Source organism: Nelumbo nucifera, chromosome 1 (genome assembly GCF_055504915.1).
Source record: "Nelumbo nucifera cultivar China Antique chromosome 1, China Antique-T2T, whole genome shotgun sequence".
In the NCBI taxonomy this organism is placed as follows: Eukaryota; Viridiplantae; Streptophyta; class Magnoliopsida; order Proteales; family Nelumbonaceae; genus Nelumbo; species Nelumbo nucifera.
In genome coordinates this window covers 75742777-75757433 of record NC_142649.1, presented here as the reverse complement: position 1 = coordinate 75757433, position 14657 = coordinate 75742777, and the positions used below count along the sequence as shown (strand labels likewise).

The 14657-nt window shown below is 38.5% G+C and overlaps 1 long non-coding RNA gene across 6 annotated transcripts; it reads right to left on the bottom strand.

The window, feature by feature from the left end:
* Positions 1 to 5217: 5217 nt before the first annotated feature.
* LOC104604967 (uncharacterized) lies at positions 5218 to 10718 on the bottom strand. Of its 6 annotated transcripts, XR_016068840.1 has the most exons (4): positions 10026 to 10650; positions 9129 to 9277; positions 7068 to 7125; positions 5218 to 5368 (listed from the first exon to the last, which is right to left on the bottom strand). It is a non-coding gene; the product is annotated as an uncharacterized LOC104604967 (long non-coding RNA). The 6 variants fall into 6 exon arrangements; XR_016068822.1 differs by having other exon boundaries at positions 7068 to 9277; positions 10026 to 10677; XR_016068846.1 differs by lacking the exon at positions 7068 to 7125 and having other exon boundaries at positions 10026 to 10638.
* Positions 10719 to 14657: the final 3939 nt, after the last annotated feature.

Here is a 14657-nt window from a genome sequence, read left to right as displayed (position 1 = left end):
AAGAGAAACTACGATCTGGGACTCCAAATCATCGCTTAGGTGGTGCCCATGTGTCATCCAGCTGTTCCAAGATGCCATGTGTCACAATGTCATTGGAAAGCCAAATTCGCCCTCATCAATTGCCCCCCACTCCCAAGCTGAAAGTAACTCGGCGAAGGGAGTAGATTGCTCTTTTTGGCTCGGAATGACTAATTCGATAAGCTCATAGTCGTAAGCGTCGGTCCAATTTGCTTTTCAAGTCGTAAGAGTCTAAGTGTTTGCAGCCTTATGCAAGACCTTGCTGTCTTGATTATCGGGGTACGAGAGCGAATTCATCCACTTGAAGAGAGGTGGAACAGGTATCCCGAGGACATCTACCTTATTAGGGATATGACCATCAAGGGGTTCTGCAATCTGGCTAAGTACCTCAAGAGCGAAGCTCGTCATGCCATCCTCAAGAAGGGGTTCTAACTGCGTGATTGCTTTATTAGGTCGCTCCACCTAGGTAGACTTCGACATAGTGTCACTCGAACTGGTTCTCAAAAGAGTAGCTAGTGAGTTTAACGCGAAGCTTGAAACTGAAGTGAAGAGACCGGCCAAGTTTGCATCCGTCATGGTGCTGAGAGCGAACTAGTCTTTCCTTTATTCTCTTTCTCGTGCTGAATGCAAATTGCTTTTTATTTCACCTATGCAAAAGAGGCAACTAGGTCTTATGTGGTGCCGAGGTCTTTTATCAGCTCGGCACCCTAGCCCTTAGGCTCTAGGAGTGACTCGCAGTCCACTCTCCTTATCCTTAATTTTGCCCATGCTGAAGAGGCGACTGGGTCTCATGTGGTGCCGAGCTCAACTTGTAGAGGCGACCTCACGAAATGAGGCTAATGAGGCCTCATCCTGGCTGATTGCTGTTGAGGATGAGTTGAGGTCATTCTACTGCTGTCTACATCGGGCTTCTCCCATGCTCAAATTTGGAAATTCTTGCTTCATCTCATAGAACTGCCACGCTTCAATCCCGGTGAGAACCGCTGATGGCTCTACCACGGGGAAGGGGCGTTCATGTGCGGTGGCGGTGTATTTATCTGGGGCACTGAGAATGCCGTGTTTGGCCTGAACTTGTTTGATTATCACAAGGTTGTTTTCAAGGTTCTTTACAGATGTTCTTGCCCCCTAGTAATTGATATTCGTTTTAGATGTTGGTGCTACTCAAAAATGCTTTTTAGTTCATAAAATATGGAAATTAGAGAATGATAACTTAAAATTTTAAAAGGCAAGATCTTAGCCTTCAGGAAGATGAGGACTTAGCTTTTTAGAAGGTGAGAACTTAGCTTCATATAGCATTTCCTATATACGGCGCCAATTGATGAAGGATTTTTTGGCAGCACCCTGTTGTTCTGACTACTTCCTGGTGTCCGATGACTCAGAGGTCGAGCTAGAGTATTACTGTTGGATAAAGGCTTGGATGCTGAACTGATTGGAATGAACTAGGAGGTTGCTCAAGTGTCGAGATGGGTAGCTCTTCGAAGAGACCTACAAGGAAATAGTGTCAAAGGACCCGAGGTGGCTAACTCGGCGAGGTTGCTCTGGTGTTTAAGTTAGTACTCTTGTAGTAGATTGCGAGTTAAAAATCAGAATGTATTAGAGCTAGAATGTACTTAATCGTGTGTCCCCCCTGTTTCATTAGGGTTGGTGCCTTTATATAGGCATTGTTTGGTGTGGGCTTCACGCATCGCATCCGAGATTTCCGGGAAGTCGCCTAACCGGTCTAAGATCCTCGGAGGTAACCACCATGCACGTTGACCACCCTTCGGAATGTTCGGTACGTGGTCCAACATCCGAGAAACGTGGGAGTGTCGGGATATGCATGCTAAATTTGTCGGCGAGCACGTCTCGCAGGTCACCACCGGGACCTTAGTTAGGTTGGCACACCCTCGAGGGAGGTCGCTCATCGCGTTGAGGTCACTTTGGCCAATGGCGAGATACTACAGGTCGGCCCTGGACGAGGTGCTGGCCGACCTAGTTATGGTCGAGGTCGCTAGGTTGGCAATGAAGGCAGGTCACCCAGTCGGGGCGAAGAAAAACCATGATCTAGGATTCCAAGTCATCGCTTAGGTGGTGTCCATGTGTCATGTAGCTATTCCAAGATGCCATGTGTCACAATGTCATTGGAGGGCCAAATCCGCCCTCATCAGTTGTGGTTCTGGGTTGATTTTTAAAACCTTGTTAAAAACTTAATTTTGATAGTTTTAGTTTTTTAAAACAAAACCAATTTATTATTTCTTATCGAAATAAAAATACAGTAAAAAATATATTATTTATTTATTTTATTGATATATAAAATACATAAACAAATGAAAACAAAAACATTCAAAAACATTCAGTAGACACCCCTCCTTAATTAATAATTAATAGGCTTTGACATTCCCATTAAAAATAAAATAAAATACTCTTGACACCTGGTTAATTTTAGGCTACAATTACATCTGGGGTTTGCCTTAATCTGTGTACAAGGTCCGGCTCTATTGAAATTTCTCTACTTCATTCGAAGATGTAGATCAAAATATATTCGCTGTCATTTCTTTCTCTTGTTTTTCTTTTTCCTTTCCTATAATGAAACGACACAGATATGTCTCTATGTGCGTGAGAGAGAGAAATAGAGCAATAATAGAATGGTGGACATATGGGATGAAAGGGTGGGGGAAAGGCGTTAGAACATCCCCTGAGATAGGAAACATAATGATAGAATATAAGATTAAAAAAAAAAAGAAATAATATTTAGTTAACAACACAGTCAACAACAACAACCCATTAATTCATCCCCAAGTGATGTCAGGCCATTGTCCAACCTTTCACGTGAATCCTCAATTTGTCACGTTGTAAGTTGTAAGCAGTGTGATGAGGATGGGTTTGGATCATGGATGATGGATGGATGGATGGTAGAGGAGGAGAGGGAGGGCACCTCCTTAAACGCACGCATGTGGCAGTGGCACCTCACATGATATCTCACATCCTATGTTTTGGACTCTCCACAGTCCACATTCCACATTCCACCACATTGTTCACTCTTCATTTAGCCTCCTTGCCCTGCACCCCTTCACACATCACACCCTTCCATCGCACATGCTTCGATATCCACTCAGTTTCCCTGCCGGACTGCTGGGCCCTGCTGCTGCTGCTAGCTATGCCTTTCTTTTAGCTGCTCCACTCAACCAATTTCTCTTCATTCTTTCTTATTATATTCCTTTTCCATTTCTAGGAGCTCTGGTAAAATATATATATTTGGAACGCCAATGACCAATCCCCTTGATGCCCCGTCGTCGGATTGGGATCCCTCTCATATTATGGAAGTAGACAGCATTGCAAATTTGCAACAGCTAGAGCTTGCAGAATCAGATAGACTTTGACTGGATTAATTATACACATAATAGAAGATGATGAGAGATCTTCATTCTTCAATGGTGGTGGTGGCGGTGGTTACGGTGGGTCTCCCACTTTTTTTGTCAAAGAAAATAAAGTTGTTCTTGGTGTCATATGGTGTGTTTTTTCGAATATTTCACATATTTTTCGTATCCAATATAAGCAAAATCTATGGTGCATCGATGGCATCATGCAAGTATTGATGATACTTACATCCTGTGATACATGAAAGTACATCGTGTGAGAGTGAATCAATGAAAAATAGACTTTAATGTAAATCTCGATTTCACAATTAACATGCAGCAATTTCAGTGAATGTGCAGTATTGATTCATTTAAATTAACATGTAATTTACAGTGGAAAGGTCTCTGATTGATTGTAGCCAAGATTCGGGATCAAATCCCACTGTCACTAATGTTATGTTAAGATTAATCAAACGCAATAACTGTTCAGCAGGCAAAGGAAACAATGATAATGCCCCACACCAGTCTTGAAATATATGGGTCTATAACTATTCAACCTCTCAGTATTGGTCCCATTTCAAGGCAAAATTTTTGCAAGTAGAGAAACTGGGCCAACCCAAAAGTCTCAAACATAATCTGATCCCAACCTAACCTGAAATTGGGTTAGGATTAAGGTTGGGGGGTTCAACACTTAGAATTGGGTTAGGATGACCTCAAACAGTCAAACCAACCTAACCCACCCCGACTTGCAGCTCTAGTTGTACAGCCCCACGAAACATAACACAATACAATTTACAGAAGAAAGCCGTCAGAATTTCTCCACTCACTTGGAGATAGAAAATGGATTCGGTTTAGTCAAACACGACAATTTACCTGGAATATTATTGCTTGAAATGAAGAACCCTGAGCTTCAAAAGATCAGTGGCTAGTAGCAGGTTCTCAAAATTAACTCGGGTCGGTCCAAGAATCATCATTATGATATTTTGTGTGGGGTTCTTGATGAGCCAGAACAATAAATCATAAGTTTTTATAATACCAATAAGATCCTTATCACAACCTATGATTTGAGTCCTGATCCTATGTCCATAAGCATCGACATGTCTAAGATTAAGATAAAACTCTCTCTCGCAGTGTATGAATGATACCAATTAGCCCAGATAGATTTTTTCAAAGCTTTACCTTCTCAAGGGAATTCTTAAACGAGCATTTTCTCGTGAGGATTCTACGCTTTTAGCTAGCTAGCTTATTAGGATGAACCAAACACTGTACAGCCCAAGCATCATAAGAGACAATGAATAAAAGCCATTGCCAACCCATAGCTGGATTCTTCAGTCTTCCCATGGTTCCACACCATTCTTAATGTATAATAGTGCACTCAAGTAGAAGGAACAAATAAGATAAGATCATTTGATTTTACAAGCGAAAGTCGATTTTTTGTTACGTAGAAAGACAAAAGCTTGTCCTCCCTATGTAATTTTGTACAGGGAAGCCTCAACTGTCTCACATCATCGCTCTTATTTTGGTAATGACAGTAATTACCGACTAATACTGGTGATCATTGTGAACTCATACAGCAGTAAGATCCATCCTGGGTAAACTGATCGGTTCTGTACATCCTCTGGGTGAATCAATCTCATGTCTCTCTGATAACTATATTCCATGATCAAAGAACAGTAAAACACCTTGAGTAAATTGCAACCGCACATCTTTGAATAATGGAACATCTATTCACATGTCAACCTTTTTAGTCCCATTGGACCATTAAAAAAAAAAACTTGGCTAAATAGTTTGGGCTTCGAAAGAACTGAAGAAGGCCCATGTAAAAGGTAGAGAGGTTTTCTAACCAAGCAACTCAAACGATATATGAATATGATCCTCTTTCAGGATGTTGAATCAATAATTTATACTTGAATATGTTACAGCTTCATAATCATGGCTATGGTAAGTTTCTTTACAACAAAGTAATCTCTAAAGCAAATGCCATTTTTCCCCTACCAAGATGGCTTGCCTGTAATCTGTGAGACAGAATGACAAATATGAAATAAATCAAAGAAGACAGCTTTCAACGACTAAACAAATGTAATCACCAAAAAAAGTACCATGGTTTAGGAATAAATGGACAAGAAATAATGAGAAGTTTCTGTATTCCAGGACATATGTTTCAGTAACTTTTGCAATGATAGGGAAAGCATTATCTTTCCATCTAACAGCAATACATAGTCGTCTGTTATGTCATGAGTCATCCCAAGGAGACCATATATCTTTTTCATTCTGATAGCTATACATAGTCATGTGATCTTTTGCCCCTTTTCCATATATTTACACATACATGTATACAGAGTTATACAGAGAAAAAAAAAAGAGAACAAAAGAATAAAACAAAATCTACAATTGCAATTCATTGATACCTCAGGGATCTCCTGACGGGAAAATTTGGAATTCTTCAAGCACAGAATGCTCTTAAGCAATGGTTTCAGCAGGAGGGGTGGCATCTTATTTGAGGTTTGAAGATGAAAACATCAATTTCTAGCCTCAAAAAAGCATCCAAAATTCACAAGGCATACAACGACAAGTATAAAAAGCATTGCCTTATTAACTCCAAGATAGAACCATAAGAGAAGTGAAATCATTTAAGTACAGTTGAACTTGAAGATAGTGAATCAATTTCAAGCATTACGAGTTGGCATGAAATAAAGAGGAAGACAGTCAATACTTTCAGCAACAGCAGTGAAGGATGAGGTCTTTTAACTTTCTTCAATGTGGAAAACCAATGAGTCCATTTGACAAACCTAGTAATGACATCTCCGATTGTCATGATTTGGACAGAAAGAAGGTTGTTGTCAATAATAGAGAGACATCATTTTGGAATGCCAAGCATTTGTTCAATGGGATGTAGAAGTGAAGAGTGGGTACCGATGTCCAGAAGCATCTTGACCAGAGAGATATCAATTGCCACTTTACTTGTTTATATATATTTTATAATGCCAGGAAGGCTTCACAGCAAGATTTTAGTAAGAAAAAAAAGGGGATCCCAAAATTCAAGAATGCTTCTAGCATCACCATGATGTCAACAGATAAAATTATAGAGGAAGTACAAGGAAAATGGTGGCGTAAAGTTTCCAATTAAAACTTCAGGGCAAAAGACTTAAAACTTCCCTTGAATTTTCACATAAATACTGAAATCTCCCCTTTCTTTACAAAACGGACTAAAACCTCCCCTGTTAGTTAATGTCATTGGACAAAAACCTTCCTTTAATTAGTAATTTGTTAAAATTTGCTTACCTGTGATATTAATTTTTTTTCAAAAACCCATTTTTGCCCTTTTCATGTTGAAGAAAGAAAAAAAAAATATCAAACCAATATGATGTCCTTATTTTCTAATATTTCTGATGGACATTGAAACCGTTGAAAGATTTGACAATGCAAACAAGATTCAATCGATAGAACCTTGCGAAATTGGAATTTGGGTGTTTTACAAATGGACCTTTAAACATGTAAAGATCAACTTGCACAACCTAAGATTATAACATTTCATATGAACATAAGAAAAAAAATATTAGATTGCTAATGCCAAACCTGTCATCTGTCAACAAATTGTGAAAATCAATTGAAAGAGCACATTTGACAATATGAGTTCAACGGTTTAAATCCAAATTGAGTTATACCCAGAATAAAAACCCTAGCTGAGTTTGAGTTTCCATGAGGATCAATTACATGTCTTTTATATTCTCAAGGTAGTGGCAGAGCCAAACTTTCCTTGCAATCGCTGCATCTGAAATTTGAAAAACTAACAAATGAGAAAATACTCTAAAAATTTTCCAAGATAAAAAATTTCAGGAACTATGATAAACTTGTCGTAAAAGTGCTGAAAAAAAATTGCAACAGATCCCAATATATACCTGAAACTAGTATAAGTAGGTGGATGGAGTTGCCCGGTTTCAATTATCATAGCTTGAAATAGGATAGAAATTTGAAGTATAAAGGGGCACTTTCTATTTTCTGCTTTTCAAATGATTCCCCTGTTTTGAAAATTTAATGATTTAATAAGGACAAAAGAGACTTTTTAATGATTTGGTTGGATATAACTAAGACAGGGGAGTTATTAGTCCATTTTAAAAAGTGAGGGGAGGTTTCAGTACTTAAGAGAAATTTGAAGGGAGGTTTAAGTCTTTTACCCAAAACTTTATCATCATATTAATCATCTAAGCCATGTCCAAACCATATGGGATCAGCTACATAAATCCTGTTTCGTCATTTCATTCTGTTAAGTGCCATGTCCATGTTAAATTATGATCCCCTGCATCATTCCTTACTACCACAACTCTTGTCCTCTTTGGTCTGCTCCCAGATCTTCTACCCCTTCCACATGTAACAGATCACCTCCATGAAAGTGATATGCATTCATTACTCGTTTATACTCACTTGGTTAAATTTACCCATTGCAGATATTTGTTTATACCCCCAGCCAATTCACCGTTACGGTAAAGATTTATTTTTCGAATGAGGACAATTATGTTGAAAAAAATTTATTTTGGAAGGTGTCTCTTAATCAGAAGCTTCATGATGTCGTGCCCCAAATTCTTGATTGCATGAGCAACTTTCCTGATTGTGTTTTCATCAGGTTTCACTCTCAATTCCTCCATGTCAATAAACATCTGTTTATTGGTAGAGAGAAGAGTTAATAGAGTACTACCCACTGCATGCCATGAAAAAATTACCCAGCTAAATCTAGGACAATAAAAATGAGAAATTTTTGAAGTTATAAAAACCATTCAAGTGGGTTAAGGTGCCAAATGAAAACAACTCTGGTTGCAGACTTGCATGTTCCAATATTTATATCAAAATTATACCTCCTGAAAGGATTTTTGTGAATCATTGACTTTGAAATTTGTATCAAAGAAATGAGAAAAGTAATGTCCATATCCTAGAGGCTGAAACAAGGGAGAGCACAAGGTGATCAAGAACCGAAAAGATAATGGAGGGTTCCATTATAAAATAACTCCTACAAAGAAATTTATAACCTACATAAAAGGTTTCATAAAAAATATACGGATAGGAACCACATGGATTAATTCTACGTGGCATACCTCTCCAGCACGCCATGATGATCATATAAGGAGATTAGCCTGGAAAACATCTTTGAGAAAAGTGGGTATATGTGTGAAAAACTCATTTGTGACAAGGATTCAGTCTCATCTACCCTCTGATCCATATTGAATGCCAACTGTCAATTCTTGCCATTTTATCACCATCCACTTCACAACCTGGGAAACCTTAAACACTAGTGCTGAAGAAAGGTGCTACAAGACTCATACTTGGGAATGAGCTTAAACTCAACATACAGCTGGAAAGACTTCAAATTATTTATATGAAATTTACCACCCTATGTCATATTCTTGAGTGATATTCCAACATATATACAAGCAAATACCTCTAACTTTGTTTACATTTTTTTGTCTATGCACTACAATTACCACACTGGCTGACCAGCACACCTTATGACAATTTTTTCAACAAAACAAGATTTCTGAATTCTGAATGAGTTTGCAGATAGTTACCACATTCCAGGTAAGAAACATGTTTTGAAGTCTTAACCCCCCAAGATGCAAAGTATAGCCAAAATATACCAATGGATCATACAAACTCAGCCAATCCAATGAAGTATACCCAAATTGATAATCGACTAATAAAAAACACACAAGGGCTATATAAAACACTTTTTAAATACAAAAGATGCAAAGTTCATTAACCAAGTACCAAAGCAAAATGCCATACTTGAATTATTCATAACTACTGACTATCTTCAGAAAAATCCTAAGAGCTTTGACTGCTGCAAGCAATGGGAATTGGGAACTCCATCTCCCAAGCTGTCCTTTTATCTAATTCTCCATATATATCTTTTTCTCATAAAGAAGTTCTGATACCTGCTGGTTCAAGGTTTAGAATCTGATGATCACACTTCAAATTTTGAAGTTTAATATTCTTTCAAGAAATTGCAAAGAAAACGCCATTGTGTAAATTAAATGAGCATGTCGACATGGTAGTCTTGAAACTAGAAAGGCATATGTATAATCTTCCATAGACATTTAAGTGAAGAAGTCAATAGATAAATTTTGCTAAAACTGAAAATTGAACTCATTCGCTTTTGTTATAATCATAATAAGTTCTTTTTTCCTCATGTGCAGAAGAAATCCTGGGCAACTCAGGAACCATAATCTTTGTCGTCTTTATCTGACAAGAGATTACAACAGCTGGAAGGTAAGCATTCGTTATAATGTTGCATTTGAAGGACAAAAGAGAAAAAATAGTTATTCAACACGCAGAAGCTCCGTATAGGGGAACGGGTTGAAAACATTTTCTTATGCTTCACGCCATCTTTAGTTACTTAAGCATGATCCACTTTAGGTCCGAATTCCAGACAACAAAGGGTCTACAGATTCTGGTCGGATCACCTTACCCCGGACGAGGTAAGGATGTTTCTATGTACAACTAATTACTAAAATGCCTAATCACTTGGAATCAAATACTACTGAAGCATTGCACATTGGGAAGGAACAGAGAGAACGGAAGCAGTAAGTGCACTTTCTGGATCAGGTTTTTCCACGAACATCTGGCAGGCTTCAGTTAAAAGAAACACGGCACGGAAAAGAGAGCATATCGAGTGATGTTTACCTTTGCACTTTGGACGAGCAGGATGGAAATGGAAGATAAGGACGACAATGGCTGGGGCAAGGCCCGCAACATCTGAGGAGGCCCTACGCTCACGCCTATCAAGTCAGACCGAAGAAACCATTGGTTCCCGATGAAACCTCGGGTGGAATATTCCCTTTCAACAATTTCTGGGCAAAGAAAGATATTTTTTGATTCCAAACCAGAGAATGCCATACCTCGATGGAGTGTTTGACAACCTGATTTACAAGTGAGGATGCTCAAACCTTCCTCTATGCCAATTGACAAAGTGGAAAGAGAGGCCAAAATGTAAATGTGCGAGGACAGATTGTATTCAATTTGGTCCCAATGTTACATACCATTTCCATCCAGGACCTCATTTATCTTCAACTTCAAGTGTGGATTGACTTGGCTGGAATCCAAAGCATACCTGAATAGAGGTTTATTGCCCCAGCAATTTTGTCCAAAAGGAAATATATTGCCTGACGTAGTGCAATTAAAAAAGTGATCCGACGTACTAATGGTTGCTTTCCGGGTTGAATAGTCTCCCGCAGGTGCCATTGGGAAAAAAAAAAATAGCTTTGAAGTAATCGGCCCAACAATTATTCTAAGTTAATGTCCTCTAAAGCACCTTCATTTGGATCCGTTATATTTTGAAAATCGTGATAAAAAGTGTAAAGTTTTACATCCATGTAAAATTTTATGCTTGATAAGGTTAAGGTTTTACGTCGATTCATAAAACTCCACTTTATCCAAACACGAATGAATCTGAACAAGAGTGGTTTTTTATGTCAATTATAATAATTAATGTAAATTTTACATGGGTTCTTGATTTACATCACATCCAAATGCAACCACATTCCATTTTAGAATTTATTTTTCTCATCAAATATATAAAGTCTTGCCTTCCCTTTATGGAGAGGGACCCCCCATATACTACTTACATGGAAGTGGCTATTTGTCAAAACCAAGAATCAACCGAACAGACACCTTGGCAAATATGTAAAAACAACTTTTTTCTTTTGTTTATTTTTTGACTAAAACCTGATTCATTGCAGTTAAGGAACACCATTAGTTTACTCGGAGCCTGTACAAAAAATAATGGTATCATCTGCTGCATATAGACAATGAGAAAGAGGGATCAACCTCTCGGCACATGGTAATACAGCTCTGGATTACAAGTGAATAAATGAGAAGGACCTCGGCTTAAAACTTCTTCAATAATGATAAACAGATAGGGGGGCAGAGGATCACCCTGTCTGAGCCCCTTTGAAGATTTGAAATAACCATGTAGGGGACCTCCAATTTTCTGAGAAAACCAATAGTTGCAAATAGTCTTTCGGATTAAGAGCAATCCAATCATCAGAGAAACCATATTTAGTCAACACTTTGAAGAGGAAATCCTAGTTCAACCAATCATATGCTTTCAACATATCAAGTTTGATAATCGAATTATTCCCTCTTACTTTCCGGTCAATCTCTTGTGTCAGTTCCGGAGCAAGATTGATGTTATCAAGGATATTTTTGCCCTTGGTAAAATTAACTTGTTGAGGGGACCCGGATTATCTTGTGGAGAAGACCACTCAATTTGTCAACCAAAATCTTAGATATGATTTTATAAGAGAAAATGCACACACTAATTGGCCTAGAGTTTACAAAACTTTGAGGGTTCTGGCATATAGGTATCAGAGAGATTTAAGTAGAAATAAAGCTCAGAAGAAGGTCCATACCATGGAAGAAATCCAAAATAGCTGTAATCACATCTTCACTGATAATGTCCCAGTAGTGAGTGTAAAAATAACCAATAAAGCCGATCGGGCCCGGAGTAGAATCATTAGAAAGAGAAAAAAACTACAACTTTAATTTCATCCACTATAGAAGGGAGAAGCAACTGCAGATTATCAGATCAGTGATAGAAGAAGGGATAACATCTAGTAGGCCATCTAAGATTAATGACATGGCTCAACTGGAGAAAACATTTTCAAAGTAATGAATACCCTCTAAAATAATTTGATTCCAATCCGAGATAGAAGAACCATCTTAGAAAGCGCACGATCTCCTTCATCAAGGATGGGCGCTAGCTGATTAGCTTTTCATAGTGGTATGAAAAAATTCAGCATGAGCCACTTCCTTTCTGAGAACGTCATGAACCTGAAGCCTCTCAACCATTTCAATCTAAAGAGGAGAACCTGAAGCTTATAGGTTCTAATTTGTAGTCACCATATATAGGGAGGAAAGAATTGTGACTCAGCCACATCTACTGAAATCTGAACATAGAAGGACTTGCCTCAGAAGTATCAAGAAACTTACAAAGAAGAGGGCAGTGATGTATATATAAATTGTTCAAGTGTTTGACAGGAGAAGAGGTAAAACTGGAAAGCCAAGTGGTGTTTACCAAACCACGATCAAGTTAAGCCCATACACAAGCTTGACTTTCTCTCCCATTGCACCAAGTGAAGGTATTACCCTCAAAGCTAATTAAGGCCATGTAAACCAACTGAGAAAATAAAATCTTGGAATGAAGCCTCTATAAAAGTAACGAAGCCATGCAATTTAGAACAATCTCAAGATGGAGTCCAACCTCAGTGAAACTTTGCAAGTGGAGATCTCAATCCAAGCCGAACATCTACAAGTTTTCCATCAGCTACACCCATGGCTTCAAGAGATAAACCCAACAATTCTATGGAAGCCACAAACCCAAGTATGGATGTTAGTCACACCATTGACCGATGAAATCCCACAACTGCTACAAAATCTTGTTCAACCCACTGTGTTTTTCTCCTCAATCGCACCAACCTCATGAACCTATATACCAGATCCATCTTTCCTATTAGAAACCTAAAACATCTTGCTCGCCTCAAGCCCTAACAGATATTAATGGATAAATAAATACAAGCAAGTGGAGTTTGAGTAGAACTCTAATAAATAAAAAAAGATAACTATAATTAATGGATAAAACAAAAAGGATAAGAGCCAGCCACGATATGGAAACAGAGAGCCCAGCTAAGATCTGAAATCAGAGGCGTGTTCTATTATCCCCCCTCAAGTTGTACAGGCATGTCATGTGTAACTTGGAATGAAGAGATGCAAATTTGTTGAAGGGGAGCCCTTTAGTGAAACCATTGGCCAGCTATTCTACAGAGTTGACATGCTGAACATGAAGCTTCTTCTTGGCGACAAAATCTCTAACAAAGTGGATGCCAATCTCAATATGCTTGGGTCGAGAATGAAGAACTGGATTCGTTGCAAGAAAGGTTGCACTTATGTTATCGCAAAGTAAGGTAGGGGTGATCGAAGGGGAAATCCAATCTCATGAAGTAGAGATTGAATCCAGAGTGTCTCAATTTCTGTAGATGCAAGACTGGGGTATTCGCTCTCAATGCTGGACCTAGAGATTGCCTTTTGCTTTCTGGAAGACCAAGAGACCGGATTGCTGCCAAGGAAAATGCATAACCCACTTTGAGATTTTCTATCCACATGATCACTTGTCCAAGAAAATGATAGAAGGGAATCAACTGAAGACGGTGTGATACATAATCCATAATGCATGGTTGCTTTTAAGTAACATAAAATACGTTTGACAGCCGCCTAATGACTTGTTGATGGTGCATGCATGAATTGACATGCCTTATAGACAGTAAAGGCGATGTCAGGGCGAGTAAGTGACAAGTATTGTAAGGCACCAACAGTCCTCCTATATAAGGTAACATCAGAGAAAGATTTTGTAGTATGAGAACAGCTTAAAGAGAAGGGAGTGCGGGCTGGTTTGGCATTAATCATACCGGTGGAAGTTAAATATCAATAATATACTTATGTTGGGAGAGGAAGAGGCCTGATGAGAGTTGTTTTGCTTCAACTCTTAAGAAATAATGAATATCTCCAAGATCTTTAACTGCGAATGTAGAGCTCAAAAAAACAATAAGAGATGCAATCATGGAAGAGTTGTTGCCTGTAATGAGAATGTCATCCACATAGATGAGAATGAAGAGAGACCCATGATGATCATGTTTGTAAAAGAGAGAATGATCGATCCTCTTTGGAGTAGGTAAAGGCATGATTTTGTAAGAACATGGCAAGTTTGTTTTACCAAGTGCGTGGAGCTTGTTTCAAGCCGTAGAGAAAGCGCTTTAGCAAACAAACATGATTAGGATGAGTAGCATCTTTGAAACCCGGTGGTTGTTCCATAAAAATTGTTTCTTCCAAATCCCCATGAAGAAATGCATTTTAAACATCAATTTGATGAATGGGCCAAATTTTAAAGACGGCAATAGAAAGTAATAACCTGATGGTGACAGGTTTAACAACTGGGCTAAATGTCTTGTGATAGTCCACACCCGCTTGTTGAGAGAATCCCTTAGCAATAAGGCGGGCCTTATAGCGTAAAATGCAACTGTCTAAACCACGCTTAAGGCGGAAAACCCACTTAGAGCCAATGACATTTTGATCAATTGGGTGAGGTAAAGGACCCAAGTCTTGTTACGAGTAAGTGCACCAAATTCATCTTTCATGGCATTGTACCAATTCTTGATCAAGAGAGCTTGCTTAACAGTAGAGGGTTCAAATATGGGTTCAATAGTAGGGTATTTGGGTGCAAGGTAGATTTTGGGTTTGAAAAATATCACTCTTTGACCGAGT